Below are 21214 nucleotides of genomic sequence, written 5' to 3'. Positions count from 1 at the left end.
AAGCTCAGGCAGAGCCTCTAGAGAGATTTTTGAGGCCGTGTTGGGCCGTCTGACCCGAGACGGGTGCCAACAAACCAAAGCAACAAGGTTGCGTAAGGCTCCACGTGATCTTAGAGTCTCACCATCCTAATATTCTATGAATGATTTCTCAAGAACGCGAGTCCACAGGCGTCCCCCCTTAACCTTTGATCTTGAAATCTGTCAAGACTAAAGAAATGTCAAAAGACTAGTTACAACGAACTCCCCCTATCTCTTGCATTGATTTTCTGTAGATCTTATTACATTATTTCATATGATGCCACATTTGCTCTGTGTATAAGTGTCTATCAATATATATATTTTTTAAGAGATAGGGTTTCCCTGTGCTGGTCCAAGCTAAACTTTTGGATTCCTGGTTTCAAGGAATTCAGCCTCCTGAATAGCTGGAATCAAAGGCCTGTGACACTCTGCCCAACTCACAATTCTTTTTCTGTTGCGGTTTGTTTGTTTCACCCACCACAATGCTGTCAAAGTTCAAACACAGCATTTACATTTTCTTTTTTTTCTCTCTCTTTTTTTTTGTGCCGATTCTGGGGCTTGAACTCTGAGCCTAATTGCCGTCCCTGAGCTCTCTTGCTCAAGGTTAGCGCTCTACTACTTGAGCCACACAGCTCTACTTCTGGCTTTGGGGCATTTAATTGGAGATAGAGTCTCAGACTTTCCTGCCCCAGCTGCCTTTGAACCTTTTGAAATGTTGATCTTCAAATCTCAGCCTCCTGAGTCGGTAGGATTATAGGTGTGAACCATTGGTCCCCAGTCACTGCATTTAATTTTGCCAAGACATATATTTTAATACATGTATACATTGTTTTATATCTATCTATCTATATGGACAGAGAGGGAGGGAGAAAGAGAGAGAGAGAGAGAGAGAGAGAGAGAGAGAGAGAGAGAGAGAGAGAGAGAGAGAAATCTCCTTACATGAGATGGGCACACACAGAAGGAACTATTGAAATTCTGGCTTCCTTCCTTCTCCCTCCCCTCCCTCTCCCACTTCTATGATAAACTGCTGGGAAGGAGGGGCCAGGTGCACCCAGTTCTCTTTGTGGGCACGCAGCACTGCACTGTGTGTAATTAAGTATTTAATAAATGCTTTTTGATTAAGTTCAGCAGGATCACAGCAGGTGAAAAGCACTCCGCTCAATCTCTCTGATGAGATGATTTTCTTTGGCAGAGGCCCAGGTGGCACCAGTGCTAAATCCACTGTGATGTTTTGGCAAATCACCTAATCATACCTCAATTCATTTCTCCCCAAGATGGAGAGACAATTCTCATCCCTCTGCTTATGAGTTACAACAGGCCTCATAATGCTGCTTCCATGCTTTTTGACAGTTAGATGCCTGGAATTTGAAGGCCTATCCTTTGGTCAGTAATAGAGTTCTGGATCTAGAAGCAAGAAGGTCAAGAAACCAACAGCTTCTTAGAAGTGATCTGTGATTCCTCGCCGTGAGTTGGCTGTGAAGATGAAGACAAGGATTCCAGGAACCCACTTTTCATTTTATTATTTTTGTGCTGCCACTAGGGCTTGAACTCAGTGCCTGTGTACTGTCCCTAAGCTTTTTCACTCAAGGCTGAAAGTCTACTACTTGAACTACACTTCCAGCTTTCTGATGGTTAAATGGTAGATAAGAATCTCAGAATCCTGCCTGGGCTGGCTTTCAACTGCTATCCTCAGATCTCAGCCTCCTGAGTAGCTAGGATCAGAGGTGTGAGCTACTGGTACCCAGCCATCTTTTTTTCTTAGGATCAGAGAAAATAGATTTATTAACATGGAAAGAGGCAAAGTGAGCACTTCTTAACTTTAGACTCATATGGATGAATTGGGGCGGAGGCTAGAGAGGTGCACGTAATCACTCGACAATGCCAGCGCCAGGTGTGGCCTTGGTGATTCTTAGAGTCTCAGTTCTCTTTGGACTCAGGAAGCCCACAGGAAAAGATGCTAGGCAAGGTGGGAATGGATGGTCAGTCATGATTTTATGATTCAAAAGCCCTCCTGCTCAGAGGCTCAGTAGCAGCCACACCCCAGAGCATAACACACACTGTTCACTGCTCACCCCGGCACAGATTCCCAGGGTGTCCATAGGCACCAGCTTCGTTCTGTGCAAAGGGTCACATATTCTCTTGTGGGGCCTGCTTGTACCCTTCCTTGCTATACACAAAAGTGGCATCTGGCCAAGGGTAGCCACACAGGCCATGTGTGTTCGGCCAGGCTCAAGGCTACAGGCTGTGGAACAAGACTCAAGGTCACCCCGGCATGTGGAACCTGCTGAATACCAGTACTTGGGAAATGCAAGCCCTGAGCCCTCCTAGATTAGAGCCAGGGAAACCCCTTCTTTCAGAGAACTTAGGGACTGAAGTAAGTTGTTGGTTCTTTTTAGCCAAAGCAGTTACTCTAAGTGCCTGATCATTGACAAGTATGAATGAAGTCGCATGAAAGCGACTTTTAGAGTCGTCTTATACGTGAAACGTAGACCTTACACACATGCCCTAAATGCTTTCTTTATAGGAGCTCTTTAACTAGTTTTAACTAGCCCCAAAGTGTTGCCACCACAAAGTAGGATAGAATAGGACTCTGACAGTGGTCCTTACCTACTTCACTGCCCCAGCTTACTGCTCGAAAAGAAGCAAGAACACGAGGTCCCAAGTTCAAGCCCCACTACTGGCACAATGACATAAATAAATAAATAAATGAGTTTATATAACGCCAGATGCCGGTGGCTCATGCTTATAATCCTAGCTATTCGGGAGGCTGAGATCTGACCATCCCAATCTGAAGCCAGCTGAAGCAGAAAAGTCCATGAGCCTGATCTCCAATTAACCAACAAAAAGCCCCAAATGGAAGTGTGGCCTCAATGATAGAGTTTCAGCCTCGAGCAGCAAAAGGCCAAGTGAGAGTTTGCGGCCCCCACTAGCTACACAATCCATCCACCCACCCATCAATCAATGAAAGTCAAGGTTGAGGGCTGTAGCTTGGTGGTAGAGCACTTGTCTAGCAGGTGCAAGGGCTCCAGTCTCCAGCATCTCAAGCCAGGGAGGGAAGAAGAAAATGAAAGAAACTTAAAATCTGCCCACACAGTGAGACAGTCAGATGCCCTGCGGTCCTGGAGAAAGTGAAGGCTTTGGGTACGCGTGGCCGGGGAACCCCCATGGCAGGAATCGACCTGTTAGCTTCGGTCCTCTAGCTCTGATCTTCACTTTTTCTACAAGAAACCAGACATCTGTGGACTCCATAGTTTCCCCAGGCCTGAGGGAAAGAGTGTTGGGCCTTTGTTCTACTGGCTCAGCCCTTTCCCTCTCCTCCACTTGTCTTCTTCCTTCTTGGAAACAAAGGAAGTGTTCCTTCTCGCAGGAAGAATAAGGGTTTAGCGTGTTGTTGCTTGAGCAGGCTCTGGACACTCTGTGCCCTTCTCAAAAGGAAGTGAATGGCCAACCTCAGCCTATCCAAACTGATGAATTCCCAATTTGTCCAGACCACACCTGCCTTCAGAGGTGCAGTTCTTAAGTTGGCCACGAGGTGACGCCGTTCTTCTGTTAGTTACATGGAAGCTGCCTAGTCTTTTTTTTTTTTTTTTTTTTTTTCTCTCATCAAATGAAATAAATATTTAGTGCTTCTGGCTAGGTGCTTGGAGACAAATGTTCATGTTCCCTTCTAGTGATATGTTTCAAAAAAGGTCTTTTAGTGAATACCAAAGAAGGGAGACGAGCTATTATTTGAATAGCACTCAGGATGTGAGGCCTTATGCCAGGAGGCTGACATATACCTAAATACCCAGACAGCATTTTCATAAGATTTCAGAAGTGCGGTGTCATCCAGTACAATGGAGTTCCTTCTCTTGGTGAGGACAAAGCCATCAGGCACAACCAGAAGGTGAAATAATGGAGAAAGTTTTATTACCTGCAGCAGGTAAGAACACAAGAGTTATTTCCAAAACGAAGTGTGTAGATCTCATTTAGGGGGTCCATACATATTCCTATAGGAAAACCCTTGAAGGGCAACTTAATTCCCCTGTTTAAGATGTACATGACTGGGCATGCTCAGTTCAAGGCCATCGTTCAAGAAAGGAAAATAGAGTGGAGATGAGTCCAGGGCACACTTAGTTTAAGGTATTAGAGGAAAGTTTTAAAGGTTAAAATGGAAGATGGTAATACTTCTGGACAAGCTCAGCTCCACCTTGTTTTCCCCTCTCCCTTCCCTCCTTTCCCCAAAATAAAGGTTTTGGCTGAAATGGAAGGAAAGGAGTCTTTGAAGATACATTACTCTGGCTCTAAGGCTGCCTGCCTCACTTAACTCTGAACAATGTAGTCCTAGGTGCTTAGCAGGCAGGCAGATGGCTTTGTTACCTGAAGGTCAGCATATGATTGTTGTACTCAATGGAAGATTTCAGGCAAGACGAGAGAGAGAGAGAGAGAGAGACAAACCCAATAACCACCCTGGCACCAGAGTCAGGTGCATCTTCAGGAGCAGCCGACAGGGAATGAGTGACAGGAAGGTTATGGAAGAATGACTTCACATCTCAAGAACAGCTCTCAGGGACTGAAGATGTGTCTCAGTGGTAGAGGGTTTGCCTAGCATGCGTGAGGACCTGGGATCGATTCCTCAGTACCACATATACAAACAATAAAGAAATAAAATTATAAAAGAATAGCTCTCAGCATGGAAGTACTGTATTCCTGCTCACCTAAGAAAAGCTCATCGGGGGAGGGGAGAAACATCTAGACTACAAGGGAGATTATACTGTCACGGTAATGGGCAAAAAGGAACTCATCATCAAAGTAGTCTGTCCTAGCCTGATTAAACCAAAATTGGTTTTCCCTGTGGGACCAGGTGCAGGCAGACATGAGGATGAGTACCATTCCAGGTCAAAGTTCATCTTTGTTTCGTTATTTTGCGCTGGTACTGGGGCTTGAACTCAGGGCTTTGTGTTTCCACTTGGTGTTTTCTCTCAAGACTGGCACTTGGCCCAGTCTACCACTTGGGCCATATTTCCACTTCTGGGTTTTTAACTGGCTGATTGGAGAGAAGAATGTCACCAATGTTCCTGCCCAGGCTGGCTTTGAACTGTGATCCTTAGATCTCAGCCTCCTAAGTAGTTCGAATTACAGGTGTGAGCCCCAGAATCCTGCTTGAGCGGAGTTAAACTTGCGGCAGACCTCCTTCATGTGGGTGGAGTGGGAAGGAGACGGACAGGGATGGACAGACAGCATATATGCCCTGAACCAAGGATTTCTCCTTTTGAGGGGTCAATTTTGTCAGCCTGGGAAATATAGTGACTCTCTCAAAAAGAGAAAAGAAAATGAGATTTCAACTAATGTGTTTCCAGCTGTCAAAATCATCGTTATTGTTGCCATGGTTACTAAGACCAGTGTACATTAAGCTGTTGCTTTATACCTGTATACTCTTTTCATTCTATGAGACTGAAGAATAAAACAAAAAGGGCTGGAGGTGTTATTCAAGTGGTAGAGCTCTTATGCTCTAGGCCCTGAGTTGAAACCGCAGTACTAGTAAGATGTTTTTTTAAAAAGGACTTGAATAAAATTGTTTTGCATAGACATTTATTTTGTACATTCACTCTTCGTGTGTGTGTGTGTGTGTGTGTGTGTGTGTGTGTGTTTGTGACATTAGGGTTTGAACTCAAAGTCTCATGATTGCAGCTAAGCCATGATTCCAACCCATATGTGTGTGTGTGTGTGTATATATATATATATGCACATATATATGCACATATATATACACATAAACACATGCAAAAAACATATATGTGTGTGTACATATATATATACACACACATATGTTTTTTGCATGTGTTTATGGCTTCTGGGGCTTGAACTCAGGACTTAGATACTGTCCCTGAGCTATTTGGTGAAGACTAGCACTCTACCACTTGATCCACAGCTCTACTTCCTGCTTTTTGGTGGCTAATCAGAGATAAGAATCTCTCAAACTTTCCTGCCCAAGCTGGTGTTGAACAGCAATTCTCAAATCTCAGACTCCCGAGTAGCTAGGATGTGAGCTAGCTTGCTGTGAGCCACCAGAGTCCAGCGAAAGCCCCATATTTTTAAAGAAACGTTTATTAATTTACTTCATTGTTATTGTAGAGGTGATGTACAGAGGGGTTACATTTACATGAGTCAGGTAATGAGTACACTTCCTCTCATCCAATGTCCTCTGTTTTCTCCCTCTCTCCCACCCCCTCCCTCCCAGCACCACCGTCAAGTTGTATCGTCTACTTTTATCGGTGTCTAGTGAGCTGCACATTCTCACCCTTTTCCCCTCAAGTTCTGTATCCTTCCCCAACCCTTCGGAAGATATATACTTGAATACACCAAGTATGAAAAGGCACACAGGTACTGTGCCCTTGTGTTTCTCTCCTAAGAGTATCATCCCCGGGCTGGGAAGGTGGCTCAGTGGTAGAGTGCTTGCCTTGCATGCATGAGGCCCTGGGTTCGATTCCTCAGCACCACATAAGCAAAAAGAAAAAAAGTAGTAGCCCTCAAGTGGTAGAGGGCTAGCCTTGAGCTGAAGAGCTGAGGGACAGCGCCCAGGCCCAGAGTTCAGGCTCCACGACCAGAACCAAAAAAAAAAAAAAAAAAAGAGTATCATCCTCTGGGGCTGGGAATATAGCTCAGTGGTAGAGTGCTTGCTTAACATGCATGAAGCCCTGAGTTCAATTCCTCAGTACCATATAAACAGAAAAAGCTGGAAGTGGTGCCATGGTTCAAGTGGTAGAGTGCTAGCCTTGAGCAAAAAGGAGCTCAGGGACAGTGCCCCAGGACTGGCAAAAAAAAAAAAAAAAAGTATCATCCTTTGGTCTCACTGTGTGTGAGTATCTAGAATCCTGTATAATTTCTCATGTCCCAGTGTATTTTAGATCTAGCTTCCTGCATATGAGAGAAAAACATGTGACCTTTGTTTCTCTGAACAACAACATGATTTGTTCTAGGTCTATCCAGTTCCCTGCAAATGACATTATTTTATTCTTTCTAATGGCTGTGCAAAATTCTGTTGTGTATAACTACCGCAGTTATTGTGGGGCATCTGGATGTGCAGGTGTCTTTATCATGTCCTGGCTCATGATCTTCAGGGTAGATGCCCAGGAGTGGTGTAGTTGGGTTATAGGGAAGATCTGTCTAGGTTTTTGAGGACCTGCTCTCCAGAGTGGTTGTACTAGTTCACATTCCTACCAACAGTGCAATAGGGTTCCTTCCTTTTTCCCACATCCCCACCAATATGAGTTGTTGTTTGCATTCACAATGTTGGCCCATCTAACTAGGGTGAGATGAAATCGCCAAGTTGCGTTTCCTGTCTTCCTTTGCCATTCTCACGCCTTCTTCAGAGAAGTCTCTCCTTAGCTCCCGTGCCCATTTAGTGATTGGTTAATTATGTTTGGGAGGGGTTAGTGATTGGTTAATTATGTTTGGGAGGGGTTAGTGATTGGTTAATTATGTTTGGGAGGGGTTAGTGATTGGTTAATTATGTTTGGGAGGGGTTAGTGATTTAGGTTAATTAGGTTTGGGAGGGTTAGTTTCTTGATAGAGCCCCATATATATATTTTTTTTTGGTCGGTCGTGGGGCTTGAACTCTGGGCCTGGGCGCTGTTCCTCAGCTCTTCAGCTCAAGGCCAGCGCTCTACCACTTGAGCTACAGCGCCACTTCCGGTTTTCTGGTGGTTTATTGGAGATAGGAGTCTCACGATCTCTCCTGCCCGGGCTGGCTTTGAACCGCGATCCTCAGATCTCAGCCTCCTGAGTAGCTAGGATTACAGGCGTGAGCCACCAGCGCCCGGCATTAGAGCCCCATATTTTTGAGATAGGGTTTCACTTCCTGCTAAACACATTCCTGGACTTTGATTCGCTTTTTAAGGCTTCCGATAGTTGCTGAAAACCAACGGCTCACACCGCCGCGTTCAGCTTCCCTTCTGTGGAGATGGAGTCTTGTGGATTTTCCTGCCTGGACCAGCAATCTTCCCATCCTCAGCATCCCATATAGTTTGGGATGACAGGCTGATTTGAAAACCCAGCACTGCCAGGAAAAATAAAATTATGCCTTTGAGTTTTCTGTTCTTGGAGTAGAACCATGAAATATTTTTAAAAAAGAATTTCACTAAACTATATGGGGAGCAACATTAAATTGTTTCATTGAGACTTTTTAAGTTTCAGCTCATTCTACTAATCTTTTCCAGCATATGTTTAAATCGGGGGCAAATTTTAGGGCATTGCATTTTTTTTTTTTTTTGCAAATGCCCTTTGCATGTGAACATTCTGCTGGAATCACAATGCAGGAGTCATTTCCCGTGGCTTGGTTTCAGGCTGGCTGTCGTCTATTACCAGATGGTTACGGATGGAATAAAAATTGTTTCCTCCAGGGAATCTGACTGATTATTAGAAGATTTCCTTTTCTCCCACTATTTTCCTGCTAAATTTGGCGCCTTGACAGACTTGGGGATATCTGATGTCTAGTTATAGATGCTCTTAGCCATTCCGATGGCTTTTTTCAATCCTTACTAAACAGCAATTGAGGAGACACGTCAGGAGCAAAAGTTGTTTGGACTATGGCTATTGTACATGTTCTCATGTGCTCCGTCTATTTATGAAGCGACTTTTAAGATTTCCTGCCATCTGTTTCTAAAAGGAGGAGGAGAGGAAAATGATTTTGCCAGGATTTGAAACATGGTGTGTTTATATTTAGACTTAGTTTTGGATTTCACATTTCTGCAGTGTTCTCGCCAGGGATTGCTTTGAGAGGTTTTCTCATAGGGTTGGAAGAATATGGGATGATTTGATTTCATGGAACGAATATTTTTTGAGCTCCTCTTGTTTGCAGGGCCTCGTGCTAGTGAGATTTGAGTGTGTTAGTGTTTTAGGAGAGGAATGATTGTCATACAAAATACTAGATAGGCTGAGTGTTTATTTTATTGTTTGATTTTTTTTTTAAATTTTATGCCAGTCCTGGGGCTTGAACACAGAGCCTGGGCACTGCCCTTGAGCTTCTTTTGTCAAGTGTAGAGCTCTACCACTTGAGCCACAGCACCACTTCTGGCTTTTTGTGTTTATGTGGCATGGAGGAATCGAACCCAGGGCTTCCTGCCTGCTAGGCAAGTACTCTACCACTACGCCACCTTTCTAGCCCATGAGTATTTAAACAATAGGAATGTATGTTCCTTCAGTGCTGCAGGCTCAATGTCTGAGACCCAGGTCATGGAAGACTTGAGTTCTCCTTAGTCAGCTTGAGTTGCCGTGGCCATCTTTCTGTCTCCCCTTGTGTACGTAAATGTCTTTGTCTAAGCGTTTCTCTCTTTTCTTTTGGGATACCGCTGTTTGAGCTTGGGCCTTATGCTTGCTGGTCAGATGTTCTACTACTCAAGCCAGGGCTCCAGTCCTTTCTTGCTTTGGAATGTTTTTTTAGGTAGGTTTCAAGTTTTTGCCTGGCGCTGCCCGTGGTCTGCGGGCCTCCTACCTACGGCCTCTTGGATAACGTGGATTGTCATTGCACGCCACCCCGTCCCACTCACTGTCTTGCTATTTGCCTGAATGGCCTCACTGGAGATTCTCTCAATCTCTGCCTCCTCAATGGTTGAGCCAAATGTTCTCTCTCTCTTTTTGGCCCCAGACTGGGACTTAACCTGGGTACCTGATGCTTTCACTCACTGGCCCACTGAGCCATGTCTCCAAACCATTGTTTCTCTCCTTCTTTTCTTCCCTCCCTCCCTCCTTCCTTCCTTCCTTCCTTCCTTCCTTCCTTCCTTCCTTCCTTCCTTCCTTCCTCCCTCCCTCCCTCCATCCCTTCCTCCCTCCCTCCCTTTCTTCCTCCTCCTTCTCTTCTCCTCTTCCTCCCCTCCTCCTCTTCCTCCTCCTCCTTTTCCTCTTCCTCCTCCTTCTTCTCCTTCTTTCCTTCCTTCCCTCCCTCCTTCCTTCCTTCCTTCCTCCCTCCCTCCCTCCCTTCCTCCCTCCCTCCCTCCCTCCCTTTCTTCCTCCTCCTCTTCTCCTCTTCCTCCCTATTCCTCTTCCTCCTTTTCTTCCTCCTCCTTTTCCTCTTCCTCCTCCTTCTTCTCCTTCTTTCTCTTTCTTTTTTTATTTCTTTATTGTGAACATACTGTACAGAGGGGTTACAATTACATGGGCAAGATAATGAGTACATTTCTTATCAAGCATTGCAGCCTCCTCCTTGTTTCCCCTTCCCATCCCTTCCCATCCTCCCCCCACCCCCCACCTTCTTTCTCTTTCTCCTTCTCCTCTGCCTCATCTGCCTCCTGCTCCTTCTCCTCCATCTTCTGCCTTCTTCTTTCCTTTTCCTTCTTCTGCTAAGGTTTGAACTCTGGGCCTGAGTGCTATCCCTGAGCTCCTTTTGTTCAAGATTAGCACTAGAGACACTGCACTGCTTCTGGCTTTTTAATTGGAGATGAGTCTCACAGACTTGCAGGCCTGGGCTGGCTTCGAGCCACAATCCTCAGCTCTCAGCCTCCTGAGTAGATAGAATTATAGGCAGGAGCCACTAGTGCCTGGCAAATTTTCTTTTGTTATCTAGGTTGTTGGATTAGGGACCACTGTGAAGACCTGATTATAAGTCCAGTGCCTCCCATCAGGACCTTACCTTCAAGTACAGCTACACAATGAGCTGTTAAAGACTGTGAATTCAATCTATGAATTTTGGAGAAACATAATTCATTCCGTCACAGGGAGAGCCCATAGCATATCAAGAAACCTAGGAGCATAATAGAAAGAGCTGGCCCTTGTTTCCATATAACATCCAATCGAGGAGAGGTCCAAAGAAATAAACAAGAGCTGGACACTGGAAAGCCTAGCTACTTAGGAGGCTGAGATCTGAGGATCACACTTCAAAGCCTGGGCAGGAGAGGCCATGAGACTCTTAACCTCCAATTAACCACCAGAAAACCGGAAGTGGTGCTGAGGCTCAAAGTGGTAGGATGAGCAAAAAGAGCTCAGGGACAGTGCCCAGGCCCTGAGTTCAAGTCCCACCCCAAGAAGGAAAGAAAGAAAGAAAAGAAAGAAAGGAAGGAAGGAAGGAAGGAAGGAAGGAAGGAAGGAAGGAAGGAAGGAAGGAAGGAAGGAAGAAAAGAAATTGATGACTATTTAGTGTGGAACCCTTAACAGAGAAACACAGAGGTGTGGAAAGGAGTCTTGTAGTGGGGAGAGGGGAGAGGGAAAAAGTCTCAAAAGGAGGGAAAGAACGAAACCAGTAACATAACTAGAGAGTCATAATGGTAAACATTCATGAAGCATTTATTATATTCCAGGCAGTATGGATCCATTGTCACAGTTCATTCTCACAACGCTCCAAAATCCGTACTGTTACGATTCTGACCTTGCAGCTAGACATAGAGCATCTGGAAATCGTTCGAGGTCACACATCTGAGTGGCAGAACCAGCAGGTAGTGCAACCCTGAAGCAGAGTCTGTGTCTGCTGGGGGGGGGGAGGGATGCTGAACAAGTCGAGGGGCAGCAGAGAGGAAAGGAGTGATGGCGGAGGTTAGGGAGAAAGGTTGAGAAGAGGCAGACGCCATGTAGGAGATAGCTTTCTGTCATCCAAGGTCAGAGCTGACCCTTCACCCTGCCGGTAATGGCGACTCACAGAAGGTTTTAAAACAAGTGGACGTAGTCAGTATTTCCCAGGACGGGTCTTGTGTGTTCGTGGGGGAATGAGATCGAATCTCCAGGAAGTCAGAGCACCGATGGCAGACATCCAAAGGAGAGAGGGTGGGTGCTATGCTGTTGTTGGATGGGTGAGGGGTTGAAAAAAGAAAGAAAGGAAAAGGAAACTGAGTGGCTATTAGTCATGAAGGATCACAAAAAGAATGGTGTGTGTGTGTGTGTGTTTGGTTGTGGGGCTTGAACTCTGGGCCTAGGGCATGTCCCTCAGCACTTCAGCTCAAGGCGAGCGCTCTACCACTTGAGCCACAGCGCCACTTCCGGCTTTCTGGTGGCTTATTGGAGATTAAGAGTCTCACAGACTTTCCTGCCCGGGCTGGCTTTGAACCGCGATCCTCAGATCTCAGCTTCCTTGAGAGTTAGGGTTACAGGTGTGAGCCACCGGCGCAGGGCTAGAATGGTCTAGAGAAGGGTGGCATTGCCTTCAGCTTTGGGTCTGACGCATGGCGTATGCCTGGGAATTTGGAATTTAGAATCTAGAAGAATCTCTGTTGTGTTTGGCAACTGGAAAGTGTGAATAACTTTGACCAAACCTTCCTGTGTAGTTGTGTGGGAGGGAGCATCCTGTCCTTGAAACAACAAAATTACAAGATGGAGATGCATGGACAGTCATTGAAAAAGTTGGCTATGGCATGGGTATGTGCGCATTTGTGTTGATACTGGGGCTTGAACTCAGGGCCTTGTGCCACATTGGACTTCTACAAAGGTTATCACTCCGATGCTATTTCAAATATGTTACGTGTAGAGAAGGAAGAAAACCCAGCTCATTGATATTCGTTTGAAGTCTATCATCTGACTAAAGAACTCAAATTTTGTTTTGCTGACATAGAAAAATATGTACCAGTATCCTTTTTCTGAATTTCAAAAGTGTATTTTTTTTTTTTTTGTCGGTCGTGGGGCCTGAACTCTGGGCCTGGGCGCTGTCCCTCAGCTCTTCAGCTCAAGGCTAGTGCTCTACCACTTGAGCCACAGCGCCACTTCTGGCTTTTTGGTGATTAATTGGAGATAAGAGTCTCGTGGACTTTCCTGCATGGGCTGGCCTTGAACCATGATCCTCAGATCTCAGCTTCCTGAGTAGCTAGGGTTATAGGTGTATGCCTCTGGCGCCCGGCTTCAAAAGTGTAATTTTTTGTGTCAATAATATTTGTCAATATTATTGCCTTTAAAATAGAAATAAAAATATGACACTGTATCCACTTAACCCAAAATAGCTTTGAATAAAATTAGCAGTCTCAACAACATAAAGTTGGTTGTAAAGGAGAACAAAGAGAGAGAGAAAATGTTTACTGGAGTAGAGTTTGTTATTCTTTTTTTTATAATTTTGTTTTGCTTTGTTTTGTCAGTTGTGGGGCTTGAACTAAGGGCCCAGGAGCTGTATCTGAGTTCTTTTTGCTCAAGGCTAGTGCTCTACCCATTTGAGCCACAGTTCCACTTCTAATTTTCCTGTGGTTAAGTAGAGATAAGAGTCTCACAAACTTTCCTGCTGGGGCTGGCTTTGAACAGAGAATCTCCCGAGTAGCTAGGATTACAGGCATAAGCCACCAGCCCTTGGCTCTTGTTATTTTGAGAAGAAAGACAACTAAAACCCCTATGTCCATCACCTTTATAATAGCAATAAAATATTTAAAAATAAAAAAGAAGAAATATATGTAAGTCACCTACACACTGATAGGAAGAATACACAGGAAGAAAAAGTTGGAGGATGTAGGAGGTGATGAATAAGAGCCGTTAAGTAGAGTGAGAAGTTATCTGCAGCGTGAATGTAGGAAAGGTGCTCAAGAGATTATGATAGACCTTATTTCAGAGAACCATACATCTCTAGTGTAATCCTTTCTCACAGACTCTTTGGCCAATGGCATATCAGCAAGTATGATGCAAGCAGAAACTTTCTATCCGTATGGCAGGAGCTCCTGCAACATCTGTTTGGAAGAAGCAAGCTAGCTGGGTACCAGAGGCTCACGCCTGTAATCCCTACTCAGGAGGCTAAGATATGAGGATTGTGGTTCAAAGCCAGTCCAGATGCCCCTCAGTAGATGAATGGATAAAGAAAACGTGACTAGCTGGGTGCTGGTGGCTCACACCTGTAATCCTAGCTACTCAGGAGGCTGAGATCTGAGGATCCCGGTTCAAAGCCAGCCCAGGCAGGAAAGTTGATGAGACTCTTTGTTTTTTTTTTTGGGGGGGTGGGGGTCCAGTTGTGGGCCTCAACTCTGGGCCTGGGCGCTGTCCCACAGCTCTTCAGCTCAAGGCTAGTGCTCTACCACATGAGTCACAGTGCCACTTCCAGCTTTTTTCCTTTTTGCTTATGTGGTGCTGGGGAATTGAACCCAGGGCCTCATGCATGCAAGGCAAGCACTCTACCACTGAGTCACCTTCCCAGCCCTCGATGAGACTCTTATCTCCAATAAACCACTCAAAAACCAGAAGTGGCACTGTGGCTCAAGCAGTAGAGCACTCGCCTTGAGCTGAAGAGCACAGGGACAGCACCCAAGCCCAGAGTTCAAGCCCCACGACCGACCAAAAAAAAAAAGTGATTTTATATATATATATATATATATATATATATATATATATATGATTCTATGCTTCTATCAGAAAGAATGATACCACCCCATTTGTTAGGAAATGGAAAGACTTGAAAAAATATCATCTTAAATCAAGTAAGCCAGACCCAAAGAAATATGTCCCATGGTTTCTCTTATTTTCAATAACTAGTGTATGTCTAGGATAATCTTATCAAATGAGCACAAAAGCTCAAAAGCTATGTACATATGACCACGTAAGATGATGCTAAGTGAAATGAACCCCAAGATATGGACACAGGAGGTTTTCCTTTGTAGTAGTTGTTTTTAATGTACTATGTGATTGTTTTTCTTCGTGTCTTTTGTATGTTCTTCATCCTTGGCATATCTTTTGTCACTATGTTTGATTTTGGCACCTTGCATCTTGTATATACATTTATCTAATTTGGGGATGGGAAGGGGAATAACAAAATGTTGAAACAAGGACACAGGATGGCCCATTGCAATAATGATACACTCAAGACACTATGTTGGAAATGAACCTTACAACTTTGGAGCAGGGGTAGTGGGGGAGGTACAGGAGGGAAGGAGAGATAACAATGCCCAACAACAAGTGTACTCAGTACCTTGCTGATGTAACTGTAACCGCTCTGTGCAGTATGCAGTATCTTTAAAGAAAATTAAAGTGTTTTTTTTAAATCAACAACAAAAAAAAACCCCTCTTGTTTTCATTTCCTGGAGTTCCATTTATTTATTTAACTTTTTTTTCCAGTCCTGGGGCTTGAACTCAGGGCCTGGGCACTGTCCCTGAGCTTCTTCAAGGCTAGCACTCTACCACTTGAACCACAACACCACTACTGGCTTTTTCTGTATATGTGGTATTGAGGAATTGAACCCAGGGCTTCAAGCATGCTAGGCAAGCACTCTACCACTGAGCCACATTCCCAGCCCCTAGGGTAGGAGTTTTAATAAACAAGTCTTTCAATTGTTTGAAAACATGCTCACTACGTTGAGTTGTGACAAATAGATTGGAATATCCTCTAGAAGAGTTAGAACTTTAAAAAAATTATTTACTGGGCTGGGAAGGTGGCTCAGTGGTAGAGCGCTTGCCTTGCATGCCTGAGGCCCTGGGTTCGATTCCTCAGCACCACATAAGCAGAAAAAAAAGCCGGAAGTGGCACTTTATTGTTTACTTTATTGTTATTATTTACTTTATTGTTATTTACTTTATTGTTATTACAAAGGTGATGGACAGAGGGAATACAATTATAGGAGTCAGATAATGAGTACATTTCCTTTCATACAGTGTCTTTTCTTCTCCTAGAGCCTCCCTCCTGTCTTAGAATTCTTTTTTTTTTTTTCCGGTCAGTCCTGGGGCTTGAACTCTGGGCCTGGGCGTGGTCGGCACTAGCCTTCAGATCTTCAGCTCAAGGTGAGTGCTCTACCACTTGAGCCACAGCACCACTTCTGGTTTTCTGGTGGTTTATTGGAGATAAGAGTCTCATGGCTGTTGTAACAATGAGAAGTACAAAATGTCATGTCAAAACCAGCTTTACAATGTCGGTGTTGGGGGGGGAGGGGGGGTATGATTGGGTTGGGGGGAGGGGGGAGGCTGGGAAGGGAGGTGAAGGGTAAACAAAGGAGGAGGCTGCAATGCTTGGTAAGAAATGTATGCATTATCCTGCCCATGTAATTGTAACCCCTCTGTACAGTATGTTCTCAAATAAAATAAAAAAAAAAAAAAAAAAAAAAGAGTCTCAGGGACTTTGCTTCCCATGCTGGCTTTGAACCGTGATCCTCAGATCTTAGCCTTCTTATCAGCTGGGATTACAGGAGTGAGCTTTGGTACCCAGCTTTAGAATTCTTTTTGGACATGAAGAATACCCAAGGGAATCATATAATAACATTTTCCTACAATTAAATGACTATATTTATTAATTGAACTGCTCAGATTTAAAGTTAATATAATCCTTTAGTAGTAAATGGTTTGCAAGTATTTTATTCTGCTGAAGAAAAGAAAGCAGATGGGCAAAGGTCAGGAGGAGAGAGAATATGACCTTTTCCAGTTTGAAATAATAAGTGCATTATTTTCACTGAGGGTGGTAGAAAAAGGGGTTTGAGTGCTTGTGTTATTTAGAATTTCAAGCAGTGAACATGAATTCTAGCTAGCAGTAAGAGGGATGGATGAGTGGAGGGAAAAAGGGAAGAGAGAAAGGGAGCAAGGGAGAAAGGGAGAAAAATGGAATGGAAGAAAGAGAAAGAAGAAGGGAAGAAGAGGAGGAGGGGAAGGGCAGGAAGAGAGAGGAAGAGAAAAGAAGGCAGGAGAAGGGAGGGGACACAGGAAGAGGAGAGAGGGAGGAGAGATTGAGAGGTAGAAGACAGGAGAGGCTGGGGGCCTGTGGCTCATGCCTGTGATTCTAGCTACTCAGAAGGCTGAGATCTCAGGATCCAAGATCAAAGCCAGCCTGGGCAAAAAAAAAAAAAATCATTGAGACACTGATTAACCTCCAATTAACCACCCAAAAGCTGGAAGTGGAGCTACGGCTCAAGTCATAACCTTGAACACAAAAGCTTATGGACAGGGCCCAGGCCCTGAGTTCAAGCCCCCCACCTACCCTCCCCCCCCAAAAAAAGAAGAGAAAAGGAGGGAAAAAGAGAGGAGAGAAGAGATGGAGAACTCAAGCCTGCAACACCATCATAAAGAAAGAAGTATCTTCTATAATTTATTTGCTACCTTCTTTCTACTTGATGACTATGCTTTGCTTTTTCTTTCAACAGCCATGTGATCAAAGAAAACAAGTGGCTGCTAAATATCTTTTCTTCCTTTCTTCCTTTCTTTCTCTCCTTCCCTTTCCTTTCCTTTCCCTTCTCTTCCTTTCCTTGTCTTTCCCTCCCTCCCTCGCTCCTTCCCTCCTTCCTTCCTTCCTTACCTCCCTCCGTCCCTCCCTCCCTTCCTTCCTCCCTCCCTCCCTCCTTCCCTCCCTCCCTTCCTTCCTTCCTTCCTTCCTTCCTTCCTTCCTTCCTTCCTTCCTTCCTTCCTTCCTTCCTTCCTCCCTGTCTGTCTGTCTGTCTGTCTGTCTGTCTGTCTCTCCCTGGTCCCAGGGACTGAACCTTGGGCTTTGCACATACTAGGCAAGTGTCCAATCTTTTCTTTGCCTTCAGGTCCATCCAGCTAGGAAAGACTTTTCCATCTGCAAGGACTGGGGTGGCTCATTTCAAGGCGGTTGTTTGGAGCAGATCACTCCATCCCTGATCATTCATGTACACTTCACCCACGAGAAGCAGGAAAGAAGTCCCAGAAGAGAAATGTGAGCAATGGAAAGGTTTTCTACTGCAGCGATCTTTAAAGTTATTTTTGCTTTATTGAGCATTTATGTAATGCAGGCTGGGATTCCAGCTCTGCACATCCCTGCCTGCCATCTTCAAAGTCTCATCCATCTAAACAAAGTTTGAGATTCTTAGTTTTCTCTCTTAGCCACTAGCAAGAAAAAGAAGTACACTGACTGCCTTGTTTGAAAATTACTTCCAGTTAACGCTTCATATCTAATGTATTCTTGCAAGTTTGAAGCAAAGGAACATCTTCATATCTAGTAGGAAAATACATAATCTGTGGTGTATTCAGAGCAGCCTTCGGATGAACTGTGAGGAAGGACTAGAAATTATCTCTCAGGAAGAGATAACAGAGGCTCTGTTCCTGACATCTCAGATATCCGCTAGTTTTCCATCCCATCCTTTAAATAATGAAGAACTCTGAGGAGAGGAAACCCAATGCTTCCCTACCAGCATGGGTGGGAAGGGTACAGAACAAAGCCGCAGGTCTGAGGATCTAGCAATCCTTAAAAACAGGCTCTGGTGTTTGCTGCTGTTCAGCCTCCAAAGGATTCACACCGTATTCTCCAAAAAGCAGATAACCAAAAAGTAAAATAAAATAAAACCTTAAAATTATACAATCTCATTAGTAATTAAACTCGTAAAAAATAATAATAAAGCAAAACCCATTGGTATTGTCAGCAATCTGCCTGTTAAGAAATGGATTATTATTCATTATTGATGCGCAAGTGTTGAAATGGGTGCTCAGGTTCTGCGAATAAGCGGGGCGGGGAGATTGGCACCAACTTTCTAGATGTAAATTCTGAAGGGTTAAAGTTTTGAGGCAGTGACCACTTGTTGCTTGTTTAAGATCAGCAAATTCTGTCTAGCAGAGCAACACGTGGTGCTCCAAACACCTGGTTGGTTGTGAGCCTTTATAGCCCTGCAAATCTGTAGCTCGGGGCTCTCCTCCTAGGCTCCGCTGTGTCGGAGTGTAGGACCAGGCCCAAGCTGCAGCCCGTCTAAATAAAACCTTAAAACAGCTGGAAAGTCTGACTCTCGGTGGTCTTCTTGGTGGGGGCCCTGTGACCTGGGCACAACAAATTCAAGAGTTCATATGTCAATTTTTTTTTAATTTTAAAAATTGTTGATTGATTGAGTGTCAATTGTGGGGCCTGAACTCTGGGCCTGGGCGCTGTCCCCCAGCTCTTCAGCTCAAGGCTAGCGCTCTACCACTTGAGCCACAGCACCACTTCCAGCTTTTTTCTTTTTGCTTATGTGGTGCTGAGGAATCGAACCCAGGGCCTCATGCATGCAAGGCAAATGCTCTACCACTGAGCCACCTTCCCAGCCCCACTTTCAATTTTTTTAAAAAGATATTTATCACAATAAAAGAAACCCATGCTGCCGGGCGCTGGTGGCTCACGCCTGTAATCCTAGCTACTCAGGAGGCTGAGATCTGAGGATCGCGGTTCAAAGCCAGCCCGGGCAGGAAAGACCGTGAGACTCCTATCTCCAATAAACCACCAGAAAACCGGAAGTGGCGCTGTAGCTCAAGTGGTAGAGCGCTTGCCTTGAGCTGAAGAGCTGAGGGACAGCGCCCAGGCCCAGAGTTCAAGCCCCACGACCGACAAAAAAAAAAAAAAAAAAAAAAAAAAAAAAGAAACCCATGCATGAGGATATTTGTTACGACATTGTTTCATTATCAAATGTCAGGTCAAACATTAGTAATACACACCTGTAATCCTAGCATTTGAGAGGCTCAGGCAGGAAGATAGCAGATTTGAGGTTACCTGGAGACACAGTGAAACCCTATATCAAATAACCCAAAGGGAAAAAAATTGAAAATATCATCTTTGAGGTGACTTAAATAACTAAGTAAATTAAGGCTTAACAATACAATGAAATACTCTCAACTGTTTTAAATGATACAGACATTACTATCACTCCAGTATTTATTGTGTATGGCCTCCAACTGCAGATCCTCCTGCCTCAGCCTCCCGAGTGCGGGGATTATAGGCAGGCACTACCACTTTGTCTCAGCATGAGATCTGAGACACTATTTTCTTGGTCTACTTCTTTTGTTTTAGCTTCTTCATTAAAGTTTTCCCTCAGTCACCAAGGGCTGGGGATTGAACCCAGGGCCTCATGCTTACTAGGCGAGCATTCTAGCACTGAACTACAAACCCAGGCCTCCTGTTCTTTAAATGTGGGGTATATCTTAAATGTAGGCTTTGATGCTTTTTTCCTTTTTTCTTTTTCTTTTGTTGTCAGTCGTGGGGCTTGAACTCAGGGCCTGGGCACTGTCCCTGAGCTTCTTTTGCCCAAAGCTAGTGCTCCACCACTTTGAGGCACAGCTCCACTTCCAGTTTTCTGGTGATTAATTTGAGATAAGAGTCTCTTCCCTGTCCAGGCTGGCTTTGAACCACAATCCTCAGATCTCAGCCTCCTAAGTAGGTGGGATTATAGGCGTGAGCCATTGGTTCCCTCCCTCTCTTCCTTTCTTCCTTTCTTCCTTCCTTCCTTCCTTCTTTCCTTCCATTTTTTCCTTTCAGTGCCAGTCCTGGGGCTTGAACTCAGGGCCCTTGTTTGCTCAAGTCCACCACTCTACCATTTGAGTCACAGCTCATTTGGTGGTTAATTGGAAATAAGAGTGTTGCAGATTTTTCTGTCCAGGCTAGCTTGGAACAATGATCCTCAGCTCTCAGCCTTGTGAGTAGCCAGGATCATAAGCATGATCCACTATTGTCTAGCTTTGATATGCTTCTTAAAGTTTACTTTATAATACTATCTACCCTAGATCTGTTCTGTCCAAACTATCTACTTATACAATATTCAGGGAAAGATGAAATATACAATCTATCTCTGCCTGGACAATTAATATGGCAGGGAACATGTGAGTCAGAGGCACAGATTTGCATCTGCTATGGTCTTCATTGTGGAAACTGTGGCTCTGCTCCATGGAAGTTTGTTTCTTCAGCTCATATATTAAGACCAATAGTATCAAGCTCAGGCTTGTGATGACAACCAGCAAAGATTGTGTGTGAGAAAGAGTTTTATGAGCTACTAGAAAATGTGTGAGGCTAAGGTAAGCTCCTAAATATGGACAGCTTAATATCCAGAGAGCTGCTGGTGGATATGCAATTGATTGGTTGGTTGGTTGATGGATTTTTGTGCAGGTACTGGGACTGGAACTCAGGGCCTGGGCACTGTCCCTTAGCTTTTTCACTCAAGGCTGGTGCTCTACCACTTGAGCCACAGCTCTCCTTCTGACTTTCTTGGTGGCTAATTGAAAATAAAGGTCTGCTGTTCATTTCAGCAGCATATATACTCAAATTGGAATGATGCAGAGAAGATTAGCATGTCCCCTGCACAGGATGACACGCGAATTCATGAAGCATTCCATATTTTTAAATGGAAACAAGTGTTTTTTTAATTGTACTTTTTGCAGTTCTTTTTTTCTTTCTTGTTTTCCCTTTGCTTATGCCTTTTTAATCACTGGTTTTGATTTCTGTCCTTTTTGTCTTGCATGTAAGTTTATCTGATTTGGAGAAGGGAAGGGGAAATACAGAAACAGTGGGACAAAGAGTGGACCAATTTAGAAGTGATACTAGACACTATGTTGGAAATGAACTTTACATTTTGAGAGTGAAGGGAGTCAGGAGGGGAAAAAGTAGGAGAAA

The 21214-nt window shown here is 44.3% G+C and overlaps 1 non-coding gene across 1 annotated transcript; it reads left to right on the top strand.

The window, feature by feature from the left end:
- Positions 1-20837: 20837 nt before the first annotated feature.
- Positions 20838-20943, top strand: LOC122127794. The gene has a single exon (XR_006151287.1). It is a non-coding gene; the product is annotated as a U6 spliceosomal RNA (small nuclear RNA).
- Positions 20944-21214: the final 271 nt, after the last annotated feature.

The sequence above is a fragment of the Dipodomys spectabilis genome, unplaced genomic scaffold, assembly GCF_019054845.1.
Source record: "Dipodomys spectabilis isolate Male_0828 unplaced genomic scaffold, ASM1905484v1 ptg000009l, whole genome shotgun sequence".
Classification (NCBI taxonomy): Eukaryota; Metazoa; Chordata; class Mammalia; order Rodentia; family Heteromyidae; genus Dipodomys; species Dipodomys spectabilis.
Note: the sequence above shows the minus strand (reverse complement) of the source record. Positions and strands in the feature narration are given on the sequence as shown.